The sequence below is a fragment of the Silurus aristotelis genome (genome assembly GCF_946808225.1).
Source record: "Silurus aristotelis genome assembly, chromosome: 1".
Taxonomy (NCBI): Eukaryota; Metazoa; Chordata; class Actinopteri; order Siluriformes; family Siluridae; genus Silurus; species Silurus aristotelis.
In genome coordinates, this window is record NC_139574.1 from 23,202,398 (window position 1) to 23,212,203 (window position 9,806).

The 9,806-nt window shown below is 38.8% G+C and overlaps 1 protein-coding gene and 1 long non-coding RNA gene across 10 annotated transcripts in view; one reads left to right on the top strand and one right to left on the bottom strand.

Moving 5' to 3' along the window:
* sema6cb (semaphorin 6Cb) overlaps window positions 1-9,806 on the bottom strand; it is a 128,186-nt gene that overhangs the window by 72,912 nt on the left and 45,468 nt on the right. For all 9 annotated transcript variants that reach the window (XM_083550758.1, XM_083550755.1, XM_083550752.1 and 6 more), the window contains one exon: window positions 2,081-2,266. The gene's annotated coding sequence lies outside the window, so the exon portion shown is untranslated. The remainder of the gene's footprint in view (window positions 1-2,080; window positions 2,267-9,806) is intronic.
* LOC310732292 overlaps window positions 2,495-9,806 on the top strand; it is an 8,009-nt gene continuing 697 nt past the window's right edge. The window contains exons 1-2 of the long non-coding RNA XR_014535437.1: window positions 2,495-7,414; window positions 7,463-9,806. The exon at window positions 7,463-9,806 is cut by the window's right edge and continues 697 nt beyond it. This is a non-coding gene — a long non-coding RNA (uncharacterized lncRNA). The remainder of the gene's footprint in view (window positions 7,415-7,462) is intronic.

Genomic DNA, 9,806 nt, shown 5'->3' on the forward strand with positions numbered 1-9,806 from the left:
ATACACATATATATATATATATATATATATATATATATATATATATATATATATATATATATATATATATATATATATATATATATATATATATATATATTAGATAATTATTCCTGAATGTTAGATTCACATAACTTTTTTAAATATGCTTTATAGCTTCAGGAAATCATGAAAATTCTGCATACAGTTGAATAATCACTCATGTCCATGGTTGCTATAAAACCTTGAAAATAGATATGATAAAGTGTTCATAACAGAATTTACAAAAGAAAGGGTGGTTGTTATATGGTTGTAAGCTGATTATCCTGAAAACCAATAAACAGGCAGACAGGAACTGTATAATTCTGACTTAAAACATGATTTATTTTAGGAACATAATTATTGCGTATTTAATGGCCCTTATTTATCAGCAGTATGCACAAAAATATTACTGGTTTAAGCAAATGATGCCTCGAGATCGTTATGCACTTAAAAGTGTCTTTACATACCACATGTACCCTATATATACACTATACATATTTACTTCACAGATTTTACAGCTGTTTTCACAGAAAGTCAATAGAAGGGGAGAATTCTGCAGACTAGCCAAGGTCTGAGGCATGGTGTAAATATTAAAAGGAGATAAAAGTCAGTGTTAGATGTGCTCATGTTAAAGCTATTAAAGGCTAGTGAACACTTAAGTGCTCCCACAGGTTTTTCCAGTGTTGCCTGAAGTTCAGTGTATTTTCAGTGTTACCTTAAGTATCAAAGTATTTATAACTAGATTTGTATTCATTTAAGAGCTTTATAATGTCACAATGTTAAAATAATGTTACAAGCAAAATGTTTAAAAATCAATAAATTAATCAAACCCTGAAAACAAACTACTAAAATTAAAGAAATGGAATCTGGCCTTTTTATGTTGATATGTAAGAAAATAGCTTCCAAAATTATATATCCTGACTGCCCAAAAACACTGCATCAAGGAAGGTATTGATGATGACTTATACTTGAATCTGGCTCTAACTCAGTTGAACATCTCAAGAGCTGATTATGCACCACTGAACAACAATTATAAAATACATAATACATGATGTGCATCAGTTATTCCTAATCCACTAATTTTTAATGGACAAGCAGTGTTCCAAAACTGCTGATCTTTAATATAAAAGCACTGATGAATTTCACTGTTTGTATCGCACTGCTTATTTGTGTTCACGAAATGAAATTGCTATTCTACTAAGAGTGCATTACACTGAAACCATTACTATACTTACTGCAGGCCGTCAGTCTGTGTGCGAATTGCATGGAAACAGCTGTGGCGTTTTGGGAACCATTTTCACTCATGGAGCAAAATCAAACTATATATTTGGCCATATTGTGTCTGAAATGTCATTTAATCTATTTTCAATTCTTGTTTATGGAACTGTCACCTCACTGGTAGCCTTGTGCCTACGGCCGGAACAGTCTTGCTGCTATTCAATACAGTGGCACTCTTGCTAAGTTGATTGCTTAATTAAAAAAACAATACCTTTCAGACTGAGGTTCCTGCGAGTGCAATCGTCAATAATGTTATTTACACTTTTTTAATTATTTATCTGCAAGCCAAGAATTTTTCAGGTCGTGGAAATAAATTCCCACACAAAGATTAGTTTGATTTTACAGAAACCAACTAAAGAAAATGTCAAAAAGAAATTGATGTACACTTGTTTTAGTATTAAATGTTTGACCATATGTGATTCTTATGCTTAAGGGGCCAGAATTCTAATTCTGTACTCTTAACACTAGTTGGTATATTAAACAAAAAAAATCCACATGCAGACATTTTGAAACTGTTTTCAGATCTGCTGCTTTACAGATGTCAAACTTCATACGGTTTGCCTCGACACGTGATTAAATCACGTGAAGAGTAGCGGTTTGGACAGGGTTGAAATCCACACCTGCACGTGTGGTGAATGTCACCGGCTTTGTGCAAACTAAGAAGGTGTCAGAAATTGATTTTGTCTGCAATAGGGAATTGCAGGAAATCTAAGCTGCTGTGTCCACGATTATGGGTCAGTGAATCTGAATCATAATGAGTAAGAGAGCATTCTGTACTCACCGTCAGTGCCTGGGTGGCAGCAGAATCCAGCAGAGAGGCAAGATGTTTCTCTTTCTACGATCTCGGGGAAAGAAACGTCTGTACAGAAGATGTAGAAACAGGGTAGTGGGGGCAGAGGTCGAGGTGCAACTACCCTAAACACAAGCTGGAGCTTCAGTGGTGGTCAGCAAGGACTCTCTTTAATCACTGAGAGAAAGAGAGAGAAAAAGAGGGGAAAAGACATTAGAACATACTGGCATTTAGGCGGAGTTAAAAATTGGTAGGTTAATAACCGTTATTCTGAGAAAAGAAAAGCAATGGATGGAGAACTCAACTGGTCACTGACCCATGATAATAGAAGATCCCTGTCTCACTGTCGTCTTTGAGAAACCCCTTTCTAGCCTTTCATTCCAAAAACCCCAAAACAATGAGAGCACATGCTGCAGAGCTTTAAACGCTACCAGATGTTTTTTGGTAGAGAGTAAAACACCCACCTCTACACTTTCTGAACTCATTAACCTTATTTAATATCTCCATTTTTCTCGCTGTCTTTGCCCCCTCCCCATCTCTCCCTGGTTTCTCTTTCACGCTCTCTGTTAGCCACTGATATGCTTTTTATCCCAAGCCACTGCAGTCTGCATGCCAAGCACTATCCAAACAAAGTTTATTATTATCCACATTATTAAAACATGACTAAATGATAAGCACTTTCTATATATAGTTTTGCACCAAACAGCCAGACTGTAGAGCTAAAGCTATGAAGCGATCCAAAATTTGTAATTCTCAGCAGGAAGCGGGCACCTTTGTGTCAAACTCATAGAATTCCTCCACTGAGATTAAACTCGTTAAGAAGCCGTGAGCCGTGTGTCTGTGGCTGAGCCCCTCTCTCTCTGCTAAGGCTGGGGGCTGTTGGCTGAATTTCTCGGAAAGACATTTATGCAAAGCTAGCACATTCTGACCACTGTTCGCTACGCTAACCGCTAGTGACTAACAGCATCTGGTTTGGGCATCTGCACCCCTTCCCCCCAAACCCACCCACTCATTCTGAGACCCTTTACAACCATGACCATATTAAGTTACAGTAAAGTGTAGCCTTCAGGTTAAATTCAGTATTTGTTTTAAGCAAAGGGGGGGAAACGAATCCCTCTCTGTCTGCTCTCGTCCATAACCCCCTATTGCTCACAGAAGGAGATTTGAAGTTATGAAAGTCGAACAGTCATGCCTTAAACGTCTGAGCAGAGGCCTGGGGGCATTTCACAGTGCAGTTGAGCTACAAAAGGATAAATGGAAGTCACGACATATTTGGGCTACACAACCCATAATCTCAAGTGCAGATGCTTCAACTGACGTTCATCAGCTGCGAGCTTCAAATTACCCATAAATAACCACTTACTGTACAGCACAAGCTTAATGTTTTGTTAATAATGACGCAGATGTGCGTGAGCCACCCTTGTGATACATCTCTGGCTGGCTACAGCTCTAACTTGTTTACAGTACAGGGCGTTACTGGCTTTCTTTGCTGGAGGCGTGATCCTTGCCACATCGTATGAGATGAAGCAAACCAAAACAGCGTATAAGTCACTAAGGATTTGTGTGTGTGTGTGTAAATGTATGTCAACAGAGTAAAGGTTTATCATGGAAAAAGGGTGTACCCATAAAGAGTGCTGTCAGCACAAGCCTACTTAAGCTCAATTACACACTCTCACCCTCAGTTGTCTTAAGTTGTGAGTTTGCATGTCTGGTTTTTCTGTTAGACTTGTGCATGCGTGTGTGTGTGCGTGCGTGCATGCGTCTGTTACGATAGCCAAAGAAAGGATGCAATAAATTGAGTGTTCTCATGCTAGCATGCTTGTTTTCTAAACCTGTGCATTATATCGGGGTGGCTAATATAAATAGACTAGCAGGACTGTCAAGGATAAGATGATTTAGTTTTTGGCTTCCAAATCCGACTTTTTGTCTTAAAATCCCTTCGAGTAGATTTCTTCCAAAAAAGTACTCATTATATACTACATTAGTTAACTAGAACAATTTTGTCGTCAAGCAATTCGGCGGTCATTCCCATCTGACATTGCCAGCTATCGTGTGTGTTACGTATCCTGTATTCAATTCAGCTACTCACTTTGAAATATTGCAGTATGCTATATCATAAAGATCCTCAACATTTGTAGCAAGTTAGCAGCTCTATTACAGCTGTTTAAAATGTTTAAATCAACAGTGTGTGTGAAGAAAAAAAAAACTTCCTGGCAGACTGCTTTATGATGTTATACGATATGGCAACAAAATCTATTTTTTTTCTGAAACATCAAAGTGTATAGATTTTCTACAGTGCTAGCAAACAATATCAAAACACATGCTATGGATGTCATGCTAAAGTGGACACAAAGCAAATGTGTTGCAGTTTTCATATCATATCCTCCAGCCTCTGTAAATTCTAGTCAGCTGAAGCTAGTTTATAGCTCTTTTTTGAAAGCAGGCAGTGTTGCTCAACAATCACAGGGGCAAAGGGTGAACACAAATATCCAGAAAATGAATGTCAGTCCAGTTGAACAGGGCTCTGTTTGTCTTTGAATGATGACCTTGTTTGAGACTTAGTGAGGACGGCGAGCGTTTTGGCAGCGACAATTTTGTTTGGATTCAAACCTGTCTGAGATAGCAGGAAGTGATGTATGTGCTAGACCCCAGGGACTCTGTAGAGGAGATGATGTTTTATGGGTTTAAGTCAAAGGCTAACAGATAGTTTTCAGATTGTAGAAGTTTCGCTCGAAGGCGTCACAAATGTTGTTGCTTAGCCGAAAGAAACACAAGTTCGTCGTATAAATCATGAGTAAGAATGATTTTTAACAAGAGTCATGTGACCCCCCCACCCTGTTTGCTCATTTGCTTTTAATAGTCACATTGCAGCTTACTAGTATTTAGATGTGCCTAATTGCCTTAAAGATCACGTCTACATCTATTCTGTCTTACACAAGCATGCCTCCTTCCCTCCTTGTTATCACTTTTCATAGAGTGAGTGTATTTGGGATAGAGCTGTGCAATACATAATTTGTTAATCATCATCTGATATATTGATACTGCAAAAGGCTATTAGATGCAAGTGGGTGCTCTAATAAACAAACTGAAGTTTTTGTTAATAGGCTCGCTACACAATCTCAGACGGTTCTGCAGTGTGCAGTATTTTTGTCACAATCATTGACCGCTGTTTCTTTACTCAAGCGTACAAATGTTTTTTAAATCTCGCAATGAATTATATTATAGTATATAAATCGAGTTAAAACAAGGCTGTGTGAGTGTCATTTTTTGTCCAGTTCTCTCTGCCCTGTGGACATTGTGTTCTGCTCTTTATGTTTGCTGATCAATGGCCATGGCTTGGCCTGGCTGCATCTCGCCCAACTCTTGAAATAGAATTATTAATAATGCAGAGGCCTTGCTGTCATACTGGCCATTAGTGCAGTGAACGACAGGAGTGGTATACTAATAATCAGATTAATTGCTGCCTTTCAGGAGGAAATAAAATGGACTGAATAGCCATGTCACTGAGTGAAGAGCACTGTGTTTTATAGTGGTCGTCTGAGTGCAAACCATTTAAAGACCTTTCTGAAATTAGGAGAGAGTACCTGCATTACTTGTTTTTTTTCTCCTAATGAGAAAGTACTTCATGTTCCCCTTCATAATGCCCCCGGCCCGATGCCAACCTCAAGTGACCAACAAGAACTGCACGGCTCAACAATTACACTTTAATATCTTCGTCATTATCCTGAAGATGAAGTTAGTCATCATTCAACAACATGCATCACTGGAGTTCACATGCCACCATGGAAACAGCTAAGGTCATAGAAGTGTGTGTGTGGGACACCAAAGGCCACTCATGCTAAATGGAAATTCTGATCAATCACATTCTTTTGTGAATGGTGGCCTGCACGCTCATCACTCATCCACTCACCTCTGCCTGGATCAATGATTGAGAGTAGTAAGAAAAGTAAAATGTAAATAATTTCCTCAGCTATAACTAATAAAAAAAAAGGTTGACAATTTTGTGGCTTGTGCCCTTTTCTTTCTTTCTTTAAATTTATTTTTTTTTACTTTAGCGGTGTGCAAATCAGTTGAGAATGTGATTATGCAATTCACATTTCATCTAGAATTCCTCAAACACACAGGCAAGTCTTGAGAGGGCGAGAAGATTTTTCTCCTCTTGTCAAAAGATATGAAAAAAAAACACAAAAGTACAAATACTGACACCGAGTCATACTCACATCTTAAACCCCATAACAAAGAAATAGCTTCAGTCACAGCAGTAAAAAATTTTTTTTTTTTAATAAAAATCTGTTTGAATCTGTCTGAATTTTATAATTACTTCATGGCTCATAACAGGTTCAACCTCGGTTCAAGACGCAAGCTAAAGGGTTATCAGATCAATAAATCCTCAGGCCCCCTTTTACTAGAAAACTCAAATGGATGGCGAAGCTGCAAACAAGGGCCAAACTGATTTGTAGTGAACTACAAATAAAAATGGATGCTCTCATTAACGCTGTGAGCTTCCTGGCCTTTAGCTCATTGCAAGTCAATTAGAAGCAATCAGCCCCCCGATGCTAATGCAGGGGGGGAACAAAAAGATCCATATTGGTTTCATTAGTCCGGGTCCCTATTTCTCCAGCTCAATAACCGACACATGAGCCATTAGGACATTATCTCCCATCAAATATATGAAAACTTCAGACATCAGAGACATTAATCATGAAGCTCGGCATACTTCTTACAGAATGCTTGAGATGAGGTTTAACCAGCCTGAAGGGTCTCTTCATGTGAAGTGTGTGGTGTTATCTTCACCGAAGAATTGTTTGAAGGCCGTACATCATTCAGCCACCCGGAAGAGCAGCTATATTTAATTCTAGTGCTCTGTACAACAAATAAAGTGTGACTCATTAATTGGAACTAATACACAAGCACTGCTGTCTGAAGCAAAAATAAATACTGTTGTATTTTAAGTAGTCTTTTATCCAGCCAAAAAAAAAAAAAAAAACTTTCTACTTTGAAATATGCTCATTGAGGAAATGATCGGCACATCAGATGATGAATTGGCACAATTACTGATTTTCTTTTTTATACATTATAAATTGAATTGAAATCTTTTAGGACTGAATTAATTGTAAATGAGATGCAAGGCAAATCCACTGGAGTCCATTTTATTGATGTATAGCATACAGCCATTGACTAGATGAGTTACTTTTATGAAATTTTGATCCCTTTCTGTTAAATTTACTGTAAAAAAAGATTTTCTTTGAAAAGTATTCGATTTCAGTAACCCTTAAATACATATAAAAGTATGTAGTTAGATACAAATCGAACTAAATGTATAAAGTATATATTACCCCAGAATACTACTGAACAATAATAATAATCAAACAGAAGTCATTGTATGTACAAATACAGTTTATGTGTTTTGGAGTCATGGAGTGTTTTTTTCAGCGACAGCCTCCATTTCCTCTTGGGTTCCTTTCTTGTCCATTCATTTACACTGCAATGGGTCAGGCCAGTCGCCTCTAGTCCGTGGGAAAGGACGGAAAAGTTCACATCCGGCCCCTACTTTGGTTCAGAGCATCTTAGATCTGCTTTTTCCTCTCACGCTACAGCAACAGCTCTCTTGGCTGTTTTGCACGTACACCCACTTTATCACTGCAGCTTCAGAAGGTGTACGGCTGCCACATTTTAATAGTCACACATTAGAGACACAAACGCACACATGCACACAAAATCTGACAACACTTTTAAATTACTATGATAAAATTAGATCCCGATCAATATCAAATATCTTTGCCAACACATGCTGACCCAAGCCCATATATTGTGCTCTCTCTTTCTCTCGCTCTCCCCTTCCCATTTTTCTTTGTCTCCTACTTCCAATCTCATTCTGTCCATCTCGGTGTCTCTCTTTTTCTTCCTCGATTTCACCTCATCTTCTTTTCCTTTTTGTCCTCCAACTCACTCCTCTTTGTCTCAATCTCTTTTGCTTCCTTCATCTCTCTGTCTCCCTTTTCTTTGTCTTTCAGTCTCCCATTCAGTCTACTCCATTTCTTTTTCTTTGTCTCTCTATCGATTTCTCCTCAATCTCCCTGCATCTCATTTTCTTCCTACATATCTCTGCATTATGCTCAGAGTTCCTTATTTTCTTCCTCGATCTCTCAGCATCTGTATCTTTCTCTATCTTTTCTACCACCATGCCGCTGTCTAAATCTCCTACAGTGGGTGTGTGGGTCTAAATGAACACGACACTGACTTTTTTTCTGTCCTTTTCCCTGCTCTGTGTGCGCCAACTCGGAGCTCCTCATTGTTTCAACCGTCATTTTACAAGCAGCCTTTCAGTTTCTCTGGCTCACTTCTCCCATATCTCCCTGCACTGAGCCACCTCCCGCACACAGCCACTTCAAAAAAGGAGCTGGCCTCATGTATTATGCTTACAATGGCTTTTCTGTTTAGCCATGTGTTGTCAAGTTGGCAAAAACACAAACAAACAAACCCACACACACACAATTGTTGACTAAATACTGTATTTTATAATTCCCTACATTTGTTATCCACATCCGCACCAAGCCCAGATAACACACGGCAGAACATTAGTACAACCTTTAATGCTGACAAACGTAAGTCAGTGTTTTATTCAACGTCTGCAAAAATGCAAACATTTCTAACAGGAATGAGAAACATGTTTTTTTTCTGCTGCCAGCAGTTGCATGGATACAGCAGAACGCAATCTAATAGCCTTCCTGGACATAAATCACTTTGAAAGCAGCACATGAAATAAAGACTGTCATTCTGGCAAACACCAGTGTGCTTTTATTAAACCTCAAATCATACAGGCTGGACATCTGACCTCCCTTCCAATGTCCAAACCTGAATGGATCTCTCGTTACCCCAGTGGGAGGCTTAGCTGGTAATGCAACCTATACTCCTCGTTTAAAGGTGAAAGAGGAATGATGGATTACTGGTTAATGGGTATGTTAAAAAATAGAGAGAGAAAGGCATTATCAAGAGAGCAGGGTGGAATGTTTCCGTTATACTGACGACTCGCTGGAATAGCCCTGATATATAATACACTGACCTGAAAAAGGGGGATAAAGAAACATGTGCCCCCCCCTCTACCGGAAACCTAAATAAACAAACCCCAGTAGGATCGCACACAAAAGGTTAGCAGAGAAGGAACAAAGCGAGACCTGACGATGTGTGCAAATACCACCGTCACTGAAAGCATCAGCATCAAAAATAGCTCTCTGCTATGCACAGGGGCCAAGACCTCAGAATAAACACATCAGAAAATGGCAAAGCTGCCATGACTAACTGCTTGTGTAGATGTTTGTGAAAGAACACTTTTCCTTCCTTCCCTCTTCCTTGAAACAAAATACCCTGTCCTTAGGTCACACATCCTACCCTGACAATTAGTCTCAGTCCATCACCGGACAACATCGCTTGATGAAAATGAAAAAGTTTCAATCAAAGTGGCCATGGTATCAGACAGACACTTTGGCAAACTTTTCCTTGCCCCTTTACAAGCACTTTTTAGCATTTTAGCACTTTTCTCCTGTCTGTTTGTGGAACAAAGGATTAAAGATGTTGGGTAGGCGCAGGAGCTGCCCATAAAGCAATCCTTTTGTCTCTCTTTATCTCTACTGGCAGAAAACAGACAAATGCACATACACATCCACTCAAACAAACACGCACACAACCTCCATGCCAATAATCCAGGATTAGAAAAGCA